General features: G+C 41.8%; 1 protein-coding gene and 1 pseudogene across 1 annotated transcript in view; one reads left to right on the forward strand and one right to left on the reverse strand.

Moving 5' to 3' along the window:
* GABRB1 (gamma-aminobutyric acid type A receptor subunit beta1) overlaps positions 1-14,120 on the forward strand; it is a 353,552-nt gene that overhangs the window by 154,604 nt on the left and 184,828 nt on the right. The gene's annotated exons all lie outside the window — the stretch shown is intronic.
* Positions 7,530-7,997, reverse strand: LOC102471330 (40S ribosomal protein S11-like; annotated as a pseudogene).

Genomic DNA, 14,120 nt, shown 5'->3' on the forward strand with positions numbered 1-14,120 from the left:
TTTAATGTAATACCTGGCACGTAGTTAAGAATTCAACTAATGTTAGCTGCATTTAAAGACATTTAATGACCGCCGTTAACCTAAGAATCATCAATAGATTTGGGGCTCGTAATCATTACCCTTACTCTAGGATCTTGCAATTATTAGAAGCCATTTACCAAACACAGGAAATACAGTTTTCTATGCACGGGAGGGGCTTCTTTCTACGACCATCCGTGACTTGTTAGCATGGCAGACTGGGTTTGAACCCTCTCTGTGCCTGGGTAGGGATTCTTCTACCCCTGCAGCCTCACCACCTCTGTCCGTGTCACCTGCCCCGGGACACATCTCAGTGTGGGGAGGCTGTCACCCACACGTGGAGGACCGAGCAGTGCCTTGCAGCGCTCAGGCAGGACGTTTGCAGGCAGTCACTGGAGGCTCCCGCCCAGGAGTCTGCGCAAGTGCAGGCCTCGATGTGCTCACCCCGGAGGCTGCGGGCTCAATGGCACTCCTGGGCAGCTGCCATGATGGCCGGACAGGGGTCTTCTCCTCTCAGCTGCTGTCCAGGCATCCCATTCAGCTAAGGGAAACTGCCTTTTCCGTCTCAGGGAGGAAGTCAGCAACTAAATTAAACCAAATTTCACATTATTTTTGTGTTTCTTGAAATAATGCCTTTGAAAAGTCTAAGAGCTGAAATTTTGACAGTTTTCTTCTCTGGATCTATCTTTTGGTTTTTCTTTTTTCCAATGTTCTTGCCACAGGACACTTGTACTCCCTAGAGAGAGACAGTGAGAGGCAAAGTAAGAGATCACTCCTTGAGCCAGTGGCCACTCCATAATCCCTCTCTTCCATTCTCCTCTTGGGATCTTTGGGCATGTATGCACATGTGCCAGGTGTGATTTTCAAGCTGCCAGGTCCGGGCCTCGAACTGTGGGGGACCATGTGGGAATCCAGCACCTTAACCACCATGCCAACAGGCGATTGGATCTGGATCTGGATCTCTCTCTACAACTTCCTTTTAAGTTCATGCCTAGCCACCTGGCAAGGGAGTGAGGGAGGGCTTGAGAGAGCAGTTCAATGACCACAGAAGAAGGACCAGGAAGGCCACAACCGAAGTGTACTTCCTCTGTGCGCTGCGACAAGGCAGCCTTGGTGACCACAAGACCGGACAGTGGTCTAGAGTAGCCTACCCCTGTAGCTTAGGCCCATGCACACTCCAGCTGCAATGCAGTGCTGAGATAACCATGAGGCAGAGGCAGGGAGACTAGGAGAGGCTGTCCCTGGTACTGTGTACTCCGGACCCCAGGGACCTCGGTTTCTGCCCAAGCAAACTGGACAAATCACTCAACCTTCCTGAGCTGTGGCTTCTTCGGTTGGTAAAGCAGATGACAAGGATAGCTCTGTATTCCCACTTTTGGAACTAAGTCAAGTCTCAGTATACGGAAGTGAAGAGTAGCTGTTAGCGTCTGCTCTCGTCGGGAGACGGACGGGGAGGATTAAGGTAAGGGAGTAAGGGAACGCTACCCTCTCTGTGCTCTGCAGCGCCAAGCCTGCGTTACTAGGTTCCCAAGCTTGGGAAACCACCAGATGCCTCGTCTGATGTCAGGAGCACATTTTTGCTGTGCAAAATTCGCATTTGCAGGCCTCCCAGAAACGTTATAGAATGAAGCACATCAAAGATTCATGCACACGCTTGCAGTTACCTCCCAGATAACACTTCTCAGGGGACTGATTAAGGACTTTAATTTAAACCAACAGAACCAGTCGTGTTTCTGCTGATCCCTCATGTAACCGTGTCAGTGAACGTAAACATACACGGACAGGCTTCGGATATCCTGTGATTCCTGCAATTATCTAGTTCAAAGGAGAGCAAGCTGATTACCATATGCATGAAGCTGATTACCATATGCACGATGCTGGGAAAGTGAAGTTCTGTTCTGAATGAGCAGTAGGAGGGAAGGTGGCTGTGGAAACGAAGGACTCCCTACTGTTACTGGACGCGTTCTTGGTGCTCCTATAAGGCAAATCACCTCCAAAAAAATAACACGTAGAGAAACGAAATGAGCGTGAGTTTTTCTTAAGTTTCTTAAGTAATGCTACTTAACACAGCCCCTGCAATAATATACACATTAAATGATTAAATGCCAAGAAATGAAGAGGTTGGAATTCGTTTTTTATATTTGGTTTATCAACATACCCTTAACATAATAATTAGGTCTAGCATTAGATTGAGTAGCAAAGGGTTCTTCTTTTTCAATCATGTTTTTTGCAGAAGATAAAATATATTAAAAAGCAAAACTTGGTTAAGGTACCCAACATTCTGACGTTGTATTCTCCCCCATCAGTCCCCAGACATAGTCCCTGAAATGACCCTGTGTAATTGAAAACAATTTGTGGGAGACATTATTATACACTTTCATATTGTTTTTTTTTCATCCTCACACAGCCCTGTGGTATAGATTTTACCCCTATTTTACAGACTGAGAAACCAAAATTCAGAAGGAAAATATTTTTTAAGATCACTCAGTTTATGAGTACCAGCTTTTGGACTCAAAACCCAAGTATTCAGGACCAGCAGTTAGCATAATGGCTATGTTGCTGGACTCTCATGTAGTCGACCACGGTTCGAGTCCCGGACCCAGTGGCTTAAACTCACACCGGGCACGTGTGCATGTGTGCCCAAGATCCCGAGAGGAGAATGGAGGAGAAGGGATTGTGGTGTGGCCATTCCCCAGGGGGGTGATTTCTTGCTTTCTGTCTCTCTGTCTCTCTCTGTCTGTCTGGTGAGCACACGCGCCCTAAAGCAAAAACCTCTCCAAAAAAAAGAAAAAAAGAAAAGAAAATCAAGTAGTCTTGCTCCAAAGCAGAAAGTAAATACTATTTACTCTGGACTGGCCTATGGCCTGATGGTTAAAGGAGCTGGATCCCACATGGTCACACCTGGTTCAAGTTCCAAACCCAGAAGCTTAAAAAACATACTGGGCACATGTGCGTGGTGCCCAAATCTCCCAAAGAAGGAGAAGGGTGTGCCTTGAACATGACCCATGGGGAAGAAAAGATTTCTCTCTCTGGAAGAGTACTTCTGGGGGCTGGCAGGTGGACTGGTGGTTGGGGGCGCTGGACTCCCACATGGTGGGAGGTTCGAGTCTCAGACCTGGTGGCTTACTTTCTCACTTTCTCTCTCTCGCTCACTCTCTTTCTCTCACACTCTGTCCCTCTCTGATCAAATGAAAATTAGTAAATAAGTGAAGTTAATAAAATAATTCTTTAAAAAAAAAAAAAGAATATTTCTGGGAAGTTAAAAAGAAAGAAAGAAATATCATTTACTGTCTTTACTACTTGAACCTTATGGGAGGTACCTGACTGTCCAATATGACTTAATGCACTACTGAAGAACCACACCTAACTTCAGACAGTAGTGTCTCTGCTGCTCCCTCCTGGATCCATGTCAGTGAGTGTAACCGGACTTAATGATGGTTCAGCTTAAGATTGTTTTACTTTGCAATAGTGTGAAAGCAATGTCTACAGATTAGAAACCACATATCAAGCACCCCTAGGCCTGGTGGCATTACAGTGAGACTGCAGCTGGACCCACGTGGGAAAGCACCAGGTTCGCATCCCAGGACCTCCCTGAGAACACTGGTGCAAGCATGCCTGTGATCCTGGCTGGCCGACAGTTGGGACAGATTGTGCCATAAAGACCTTTGGGGGCTGCCTACCTGTCTCTCTGTGTGTATATGTCTCTCCCTCATAGAAGAAATAAATAAGTTTTTTAAATCTAGATGACCATTCCATTTTTCACTAACACTAAAATATTGAATAAGTTACGTGAGATATTCAATACTTTATTATAAAATCTACTTTGTGTTAGATGGTTTTGACCGACTGTAGGCTAATGTAAAAGTGATCTGAACACATTTAGGGTAGGCTAAGCTGTGATGTTCAGTAAGTTAGGTGTTTTAAATGTGTTTTCAACTTGTAAGGTTTTAAACTTCATTGAATGTAATCCACAATAAGTTGATTATCACCTATATATTATTTTTTTAATTTTTTAATTTTAATTTTTATAAAGCAAAAAATTACAGAATATTTTTAACAGAGAACTCAGGCTAAATGGTATATCTCATTGTGGTTTTAATTTGCATTTTTTAAATGACAAGAGATGTTGAACATTTGTTCATACGTCTTTTGGTCATTCGGAAGTCTTCCTTGGAGAGTTGTCTATTTAGTTTGCCCATTTTAAAATTAGATTATTCATATTTCTTTTTTGTTGGGAGAGAATTTTGCTATAGGGTGTGTGCACTCACCAGAAAGACAGAGACAGAGAGAGAGAAAGTGAGAAATCAACCCCCAGTGGGGATGGCCACGCTGCAACCCCTTCTCCTCCATTCTCCTCTCGGGATCTTGGGCACGCACGCACGCACATACGCCTGGCATGAGTTTAAGCCACTGGGTCCGGGACTCAAACCACAGTTGACTACTTGGGAGTCCAGAAATATAGCCATTATGCCAACTGCTGGTCCGATTATTCATATTTTTTTAATAGGTGAGATGCTTAAATTCCCTGTATATTCTGGTTATCAATCCCTTGTCTGGGGAGTAATTTGCAAATATTTTTTTCCCCATTGTGAAGGTTGCTTTTCATTCTAATTGTTGTTTCCTTTTCTATGAAGAACTTTTTAGGTTGATGTAACCCCACTTGTCTATCTTGAGGATTATTGCCTATGCCTCAGAGGTCACATTTAAGAAATCTTTGCCTACTTTGATGTCTTCTAGAGGTTCCTTTAAATTTTCCACTAGTAGTTTTGTAGTTTGAGGCTTTACATTTCAGTTGGTTTTGTTTTATTTTGTTTGTTTGTTTGTTTGTTTTGTTTTGTTTTATAGATACAGAGAGACAGAAAGTGAGAAATCACCCCCCAACGGGGATGGCCATGCTGCAACCCCTTCTTCTCCATTCTCCTCTTGGGATTTTGGACACACACACACACACACATGTGCCCAGTGTGAATTTAGCTGGTGGGTTTGAGACTTAAACTGCAGTTGACTACATGGGAGTCTAACAAAATTACTATTATATCATCTGCTGGTCACTACATTTAAGTCTTTGATCCATTTTGAGTTTATTCTTACTAATGAGGAGAGAGAGAGACAGGTCCGGTTACATTTTTCTTCAGGTAGATATCCAGATTTTTCTTCAGCATTTGCTGAAAAGACTTTCTTTCCTCTACTGCATTGTCTTGTGACTTTGACAAAGATTAGTTAGCTGTATGATTTGGAGTTTATTTCTGGATTCTCTGTTCTGTTCCATTGGTCTATGTGTCTATTTATGTGCCAGTACTATGCTGTTTTGATTATTACTGCTTTGTAATATATTTTGAAGTTGGGTAGTCAGATGTCTCCTGCTTTATTCATTTTGTATAGTATTGCCTTGGCAATATGGGGTCTTTTATGATTTCAGAGAAATTTTATGTTTTTTTTTTTTTTGTCTATTTCTGTGAAGAATGTTGCAAGCGGTTAGATCAGAATCACAGTGAATATGTAAATTAATTTGGGTAGAACTGACGTCTTTATTATATTGAGTCTTCCAATCCAAGAACAACGGGATATCTTTTTAGTTTTTTGTATCATACTCAATTTCTTTTTTCAGTTTTTATAGTTTTCCTTATAGAGGTCTTTCATTTCTTCAGTTAGGCTGATTCTGAAGTATCTTATTCATTTTTTGCAGTTACCGTAATGGGATGGCTTTCTTCAGTTCTGCCTCAGTCTGTTCACTGTTGGTGTAGAAAAATGCTATAGAGGGGGAACCAGCAGTTAGCGTAATGGCTGTGTCGCTGGACTCCCACGTAGTTGACTGCGGTTCGCGTCCCAGACCCGGTGGCTTAAAACTCACGCCTGGCACGTGTGCGTGCGTGCCCAAGACCCTGAGAAGAGAATGGAGGAGCAGGGATTGCGGCGTTACCATCCCCCCTGCGGGGTGATTTCTCGCTTTCTGTCTCTATGTCTCGTCTGTCTGGCGAGCGCATGTGCCCTATAGCAAAAACCTCTCCAAAAAAAATAAGAAAAGAAAAGAAAAGAAAAATGCTATAGATTTTTGTATATTGATTTTTGTACCCTACTACTTTACTGAATTCATTGATCACTTCTAGGAGTTGTTTTTTTGTTTTTGTTTTTGTTTTCATGGATTCCTTTGGATTTTCTATTTATATGATCATGTCATATGCAACTAGGGACAGCTTAGCTTCTTCTTTCTCTACCTGAATGTCTTCTCTCTTGTCTGATTGCTTTGGTGAGGACTTCCAGTACTATGCTGAAAAGGAGTGGAGAATGTGGGCAGTCTCCTCTTATTCCCGTTTTTAGTGGGAAAGCTTTCAGCTCTTCTCCACTGGCATGATGCTAGCACTGGGTCTGTTGTATATGGTCTTAATCATTTTGAGGAATGTCCCGTCTATCTTTATTTCACTGAGAGTCTTGCACATGGTGGGATGATCTTTCATGATATATTTTTTCTGTATCTATGGCTATAATCATATAGTTTTTATCTCTCTTTCTGTTAATATGTTGTATTGCATTTATTGTTTTGAATATGTCGAAGCATCCTGCATCCCTGGAATAAAGCCTACATGGCTGTGGTATATAATCTTAATGTGCTGTTAGATTCAGTTTGCTAGTACCTTGTTGAGAATTTTTGCATCGGTATTCATCGGGGATATTGGTCTGTAGTTTTTGTTACGTTCTTGTCTAATTTGGGTATCAAGGTGCTGAAGGCTTCATAGTACGAGTTTGGGAAGGCTCCTTCCTTTTGAAACTTTAGAATTAATTTGAGGAGAATTGAAATTAGTTTTTCTTTAGAAGTTTTATAGAATTCAGAAGTGAAGCCATCTGGACCTGGGCTTTTCTTTACTGGGAGACTACACTGATTTGGTTTCATCACTTGCTATTGGTCTATTCAAGTTTTCTATTTAATCTTGATTCAGCCTAGGTAACTTTTACTTGTCTAGAAATTTGTCCATCTCATCTAGGTTTTCTAGTTTGTTGGCATATGGTTGCTTGTAGTATTCTCTCACAATGATTTGTATTTCTGTTATATCATTTGCAATATTGCCAGCTTCATCATTGATTTTATTTATTTCTATCCTCTGCTTTTCTTGATTAGCTAATGGTTTGTCAGTTTTGTTTATCCTCTCAAAAAATCAGCCTTTTGTAACATTGTTTTTTATAGTTTATTTTACATTTTCTATTTCATTTATTTAAGCTCTAACCTTTTTTTTAAGAATTAATTTATTTAGCTTTATTTATTTATTTATTTTAATTTGACCAGAGAGGGACAGAGTGAGAGCAAGAGAGTGAGAGAAAGAGAGAAAGAAAGTGAGAAAGCAAGCTGCCAGGCCCAGGACTTGAACTGCTGTTTGCCATGTGAGAGTCCAGTGCTCTTAACCACCACCCCACCTGCCAACCCATTAAGCTCTAATCTTTACTAATTCTTTCACTTTTGGGGGATGTGGGGGTGGGAAAATAACTTTATTTTACTGGGAATGGGCAGGTGTCCAGGCTCAGAACTTCTGGAATTGCTTCTTGGTGCCAGCAGCCTCGTTGACCTGAGCATGCTGAAGAGCACAGTCTTGTTCAGAGGCCAGCACTCGCCCACTGTGATGATGTCGCCAAACTGGACATCCCTAAAGCAGGGAGACAGGTGCCCAGACATATTCTTGTGGTGCTTCTCAAAGGGATTGTACTTGCAGATGTAGTGGAGGTAGTCCCGGCGGTGGCAATGGTCTACATCTTCATCTTGGTAACCTTACCACACCACACAGCATCGTCCTTGGATGGAGGCGTTACAGTGAAGGGCCATTTCTTGTCAACGGAGGTACCCTCCATGGCCTCTCTGGGAGTCTTGACACCCAGGCCAATGTTCTTGTACTATCTTGGGAGCTTCTCCTTGCCAGTTTCTCCCAGCAGGACCCTCTTTCTGTTTTGGTCGGCTGCTTTTGATAAGCACGCTGGGTCTGAATAACTGCCATCTTCCCCACCACCTGAATAAAAGAGCACTATTTCTTTTCTTCTCTTATTTTTTTGTTATTGTTGTCCATGTTCCAGTTCTTTTCGATGAATGTTAGGTTATTTATTTGCTGCCTTTCTTTTTTTTTTTTCTTGTGAACATTAATGGCTATGAATTTCCTCCTTGGGACTACTTTTACTGTGTCCCAAAGGTTAGGAAGAATAGTGTGTTCATTATTGTTGGTTTCAATGTATCTTTTGATTTCAGTCTTAATTTCTTCAGTAGTTTGAAAGTTGTTCATGAGTAAGTTGCTTAGTTTCCATGTTTCTGTGTGTTTTTGAGGGCTCATTCTGCAGTTGATTTCAAGTTTAATTCCATTGTAGTAAAAGAAGATGCTGGGAATGACATCTGTATTTTTTAATCTGTAGGTGTTTGTTTTGTGCCCTATCATGTGGTCGATCTTTGGAAATGCTCCATGTGGAGATGAGGAAAAAGTATATTTTGTAATTGACGGATGGGATGCTCTATAGATGTTTGTCAGGCCCATTTGGTTCATTGTATCATTTAGCTCTCGTGCCTCTTTGTTTGTTTGTTTTTGTTTGTTTGTTTATTTTGCCTAGATGACCTGTCTAGTGGTGACAGCGAGGTGTTAAAATCCCCTCAAATTACTCCAGTCTATATATCCTTTTATGTCTCATAGTCTTTCTTTTACATATCTGAATGCCCTGCCTTTGGATACATAAATATTTATGATTGCTATATCTGCTTGGTGAATTAATCCTTTCAGAACTGAGTAGTGTCCTTTTTTGTCACTTTTACTCTTTTATCGTAAAGTCTCTTGATATCAGTATCATGACTCCTTCCTTTTTTCCATTTCCATTTCCATGAAATGACTTTTTATAGCCCTTCACTTTTAGTCTATGCATATCTTTGTCTATGAGTGTATTTCTTGTAGGCAACATGTAGAAGATTCCTGTTTCTTTACTCATTGAGCCAATCTGTGTCTTTTAGTTGGGGAGTTTAATCCATTAACATTCAAGGATGCTATAGATATGTACAGACTTATCCCTGTCATTTAGTTACTTTTTTTTTTCTTTCTAGTTGTTTTGTGTTCTCTTACTTCCTTTTATCTTCCTTTGGTTTCAAGGTGTAGTACTCCCTTAAGAATTTCCTGAAAAGCTGGTCTACTTTTGGTGAATGTTTTCATTTGTTTATCTGGGGATGATTTTAATTTTGCTTCCCATTTGAAGGACAGTCTTGCCAGGTATGGTGTTCTTGATTGAAATTGTTTTCCTTTCTGAGTCTTAATTATGTCTTCCCATTCTTTCCTTGCTTGCATTGTTACAGTTGAAAGATCTGATGCTTGTCTAATGGAGTAATCTTTATAAGTAACTTGGCATTTCTCTCTTGCCATTTTGAGTATATTATTGTCTTTGATTTTTATGTTTGGCTATAATGTGCCTTGAAGAAGATCTTATGTTAAATATAGTTGGCGTTCTTTGTACTCCCTGGATTTGCATTTCTCTCTAAATTTGCAAATTTTTCAGCTAATAAATCCTAAAAAAAAAAAAAAAAAAAAAAAAAAGATTTTCGAAGCCTTTATCCACCTCTTTACCTTCTAGAATATCCATTGTGTGAATATTCAGCTATTCACCTGTTTAATGCTGTGTAAGATTTCCTGTATATTATCTTTTTTTTTTTTTTTTTTTTTTGCTATAAGGCCTGTACTCTCACTAGAGAGAGAGATAGAGAGGGAAAGCAAGAAATTGTCCCCCAGTGGAGATGGCCATGCTGCGATCTCTTCTCCTCCATTCTTATCTTGGGATTTAGGGCACACATATACATATACCCAGCATGTTTTTCAACCCACCATGTCCAGGGCTCAGGCCATATGGAATCCAGCTGCCCTAATATCAGCCATGTGGGATCCAGCTGCCGTAATATCAATGCCACCTTTTGGCTCTGTTGTTCTCTTTTTTTTAGAGAGTTTTCTGTTGTTGTCATTTTTTGTTGTTTGTTTTGTTTTTTGTTTTTGTTGCTGTAGTGCATGTGCACTCACTGGAAAGACAGAAAAAGACAAAGAGACAGAAAGCAAGAAATCACCCTGCAGGGGGCATGGTCACACTGCAATCCCTTCTTCTCCATTCTCTTGAGATTTGGGGCATGCATACACATGCGCCTGGAGTGAGTTTTAAGCCATTGGGTCCAAGACTGAAACTGCAGTTGACTGTGGGAGTTCTGGACCTAACCGTTAGGCCATCTGCTGGTCCCATGTCCTCATTTTTAATGGTTACTTTTCCACCCTTCTTGGTTGCTTTGACTAAGATAGATGTTTTGTCGTCAAGGTCAGAGATTCTTTCTTCTGCATGGTCTAATTTGCTGTTAATACTTTCCAGAGAGGTTTTGAATTTCTTCATTTTGTTCATCTCCAGAAGTTCTCTTTGACTCTTTTTCAGGGTGTCTATCTCTTTATGGAATTCCTCCTTCAAGTCATGGAAAGATTTTTCTCATCTTTTGAAATTAGCTATCTGTTTTCTTTTGTATCTCCTTGAGTTTAGTTATGATACGTGTTGTGAAATCATTTTCGGACATGCCTGTGATTTCTTGTGTTCTATCTATTGCTGGTGAGGAGTTACTGTGTTTCATGGTGGGGGGGGGGCATTTCCTGGCTTTCTCATGTTTCTTGAGGTTCTGCTGTGATTTTTAGTCATCTGGTGACACACTCCCTTCTTTGGAGCTGGTTTCTGCAGCTGTGAGCCTGCACATTTCTCTGCTAGCTCTGTGACCACAGGAACTGCGGGGGATTCTTAAAGGCCAAGGCAGCCCCTCCTGCCACACTGCAGGCTGGACAGGGTTTTGGCCCTAAGGTTAGGCTGGACGGTCCTGCTTCTCCTCAATGGGTCGCCTATGTGCTATAAATTTTTGATTTCGCTAACTATGTGTTGATACGATTGTTTTCCTTTTTAGTTCTTTATCCCAATACATTTTCTGAGAAGGTCTCCTGAGATGTCACCGACTGCATAAGGGATTTGAGACACACATATTTTTGAAGCTCTACATTAAAGCCCCTGCATTTTATTACCTTCCATTGGGATAAAGTGGTAAAGTTGCTGGGTAGCTGAGAGCAAAGTCTATATTCCCCCTGTACTCAAATGACTAACTATAACTGTAACCAGATTAAACAACTCTCCAAAACTCAATGTCTTCATCTGTAAAGTGAGGATAATAGTAGTTTACACCTTACACTAGCTCTCGCAATGTTATCATTCAGCCTAGTGGCTGGCATATAATGAACATTTAATAACTATAGGTCATCATTATCATGGCTTTAATGCCTTTTAATATGGCCTCTGTTCAGATATAATTGTCCCAGTAAATATTTTGCCAATTGCAGTGGCATTGACAAACCCAGAAGTCATTGAAACACCTGCCAGGAAATACGAAATGCTTGTATTAGTCTCCCTCCTGGTTGGCGGTGGTTAGCATTTTCCATTTGCAGGAGAGAGATAAAAAATTCATTTCTTTAAGGAAGGATTTGAAAGTGCTCAGAATTCCATTTGTCCTAGACACTGTAAGAATGGAAACAGCATTTATTTCACAATGCTGTGCTCTGTGGATGAGAAAGCAATAGGAATAATGACGACAGAAGTGAAGTGGGATTTGTGGGACTGGGTGGAGCCACAGCCCCAGGCTTCTGCCTTTTGCCTGGCCTTCGGTGCCAATTACCAGCAAACACCTGCTGGCCACTTTCCCATCTCTGCTCCATTCTCACTGCAAAGAACGTCTTTCTTCATATGATGCCAGTTCATGATAAATGCTCAGTAAGGCATGACAATTTCACTTGCCAGACCATCTGGCTATTGGATAGCTCATCCCAGTTCTGAGAGCCAAGTGCTTTACCGCTTGCCCTGTTTCTATGGAAACAGAAGCTATGGTGACAATTCGTGACTCAGATGAACTGTCTCAGTGCTCGTGAAAGATGGTTTCTGAGGTCAGCAGGCACAGGCTGTACTTGTGCTCCTGCAGCCGGAGTGCGGGGCGTGCAGCGCTCACTTTTGTCACTTATTGGTGTCATCGCTCTGAAATGCTTGGGAAGCCAAACAGCAGTGGGGTCTGAACGTAGACACCTTCTTATTCCCCACTCCTTCTCAAAGATGGATGAATCGCTAGCGACAGCGGGAGCGACGGGTGGATTCATTCTGTCAGCCCACAAACATATGTTGGCTATTGACCCTCAGGTCAATTCCATGCCTAAACATTTTCAGGATAAAGTCCAAGTTCCCTTGTTTAGCAAATAAACAAACTCCAGGGATGTTCAAACTTCAGCCATTGCTTGGTGAGTGCGATCAGTGTAGTGGGTGGTAGCAAGTCTTTTTCCAGATGAATGGGATTGGGTCGAATAGAGCAAAGAGCACTGTAAATAGTAAGCATAAATATTGGTTCATGAAACTGAGGGCTGAGGTGCAGGGTAAAATGCTTTTCTTGTTAGAGAGTGAAGGGGAAATTCGAAAGCCTCTGATTGGAAGGCCCTTTCACCTCCCTCCCTAGCCATCGCTAACTGCTACATCGCAACCTCCTTTCTAATCCTACCGAACTACTACGGTTCTCTACAAGCACAGGTTCTCTTATCTCTAGAGTCTTTGCACGATGCACTCAGCACACCCCCAGGGCCTGAGTCACCACTCTCTGTCCAACTGGGGTTGGCTTCCCCCAGGAAGCCTCTTCCACTCCCGTTAACCAGGGTTTGGTCCCCTCCAAGCAGCTTAAAAGCTCCTCATGCAACCTACCCATATGCATCTTCTCGGTGATGCTTACTTGCCTTCCATCTTTCAACTCTATGCTCTTGACGGTCACAGCCATGCCTAAGTAGTGGCCATGGCCATACCTTTTAACTCCCACAGATCACTTTGGAGAAGCAGCCAAACCTGAAAATCAGTGATGGAGGTCAGTGCTGTCACAGTGTGAGGCATTTACTAGTGGTGGTGGTACACTGGAAGACTTTCAGTTAAAGTACAGATTTTAAGAAACGTTAAATGGCAATAGCATTCAAAAGGATTGCACCACACAGTACGAAAATTATTCCCTCTGCAAAGCTCACCCATCCTTTGGATTACAAAAAAAGGGCAAAAATCTTCTTGGTCTGTTAAGACTTTTTTTTAGAGAGAGAGAGATTTTGTGCTATAGGGTGTGCGCACTCACTAAAGAACAGAGACGAAGAGGCAGAAGGTGAAAAATCACTCTCCAGGGGAATGACCACACCACCATCCTTTCTCCTCCATTCTCTTCTTGTGATTTTGGGCACACATTCACATGCGTCTGGGGTGAGTTTCAAGCTGCCGGACCCAGGACTTGAACTGCCCTCTGCCATGTGGGAGTCCAGAGCCTTAACCACTATGCCATCTGCTAGCCCTGAGACATCAATTTTTAAAGTAAAATCATGACTCTCACATCAATCTAAAAGAAACATTTATGAAAGAAAGCTTTTATTTAATTCAACTAATAAGGGAACCAATAAGATGTCATAATCAGATCGAAGGACGGATCAGAGGTGTTCAGAGAAGCTAAGAACCAAAAGATTACCATTGGAGCTGAAATGTGACAGGTACCGATGATCTCTGAATATAGAAGGCTACAGCAGTTGAGCTGCGTGTCAGAGGAGATGCATGAAGACCCTCTTCCAAGCAGGGAGAAAGGGAAAGAAGGCAGTAGCTAGAACAGGAGGTACGGTGAGGGAAGAGTCTCATCATTGTTGTTCAAGTTTATTGTTTGTTCAGTTGCATATCGATCTGTATCTCAGTATCGCAAAGCTTGGAGATGTCTAGCACCTACAGAGAAGGAACTATTTCTGAGAAAGACAAGCAGACGAGGTTAGACACAGGTTAGATCATTGATGGAGGCAGATCCTGGCCTTGGTGAGATAGGATTATGGAGACAATGAACTTTACTTCAAGTGGAAAACTAAGAATGGGTATAGAGGCATTTATAGGTGAGGAGGAAAGTAGTTTGCTTTTTTTGAGAGGTTTTTGCTATAGGGCATGTGCGCTCACCAGAGAGACAGAAAGCAAGAAATCACCCCCCAGGGGGAATGGCCACACCACAATCCCTTCTCCTCCATTCTCCTCTTGGGATCTTGGGAACACACACA

This window comes from Tupaia chinensis, unplaced genomic scaffold, assembly GCF_000334495.1.
Source record: "Tupaia chinensis unplaced genomic scaffold, TupChi_1.0 Scaffold000054_1, whole genome shotgun sequence".
NCBI classification, from domain to species: domain Eukaryota; kingdom Metazoa; phylum Chordata; class Mammalia; order Scandentia; family Tupaiidae; genus Tupaia; species Tupaia belangeri.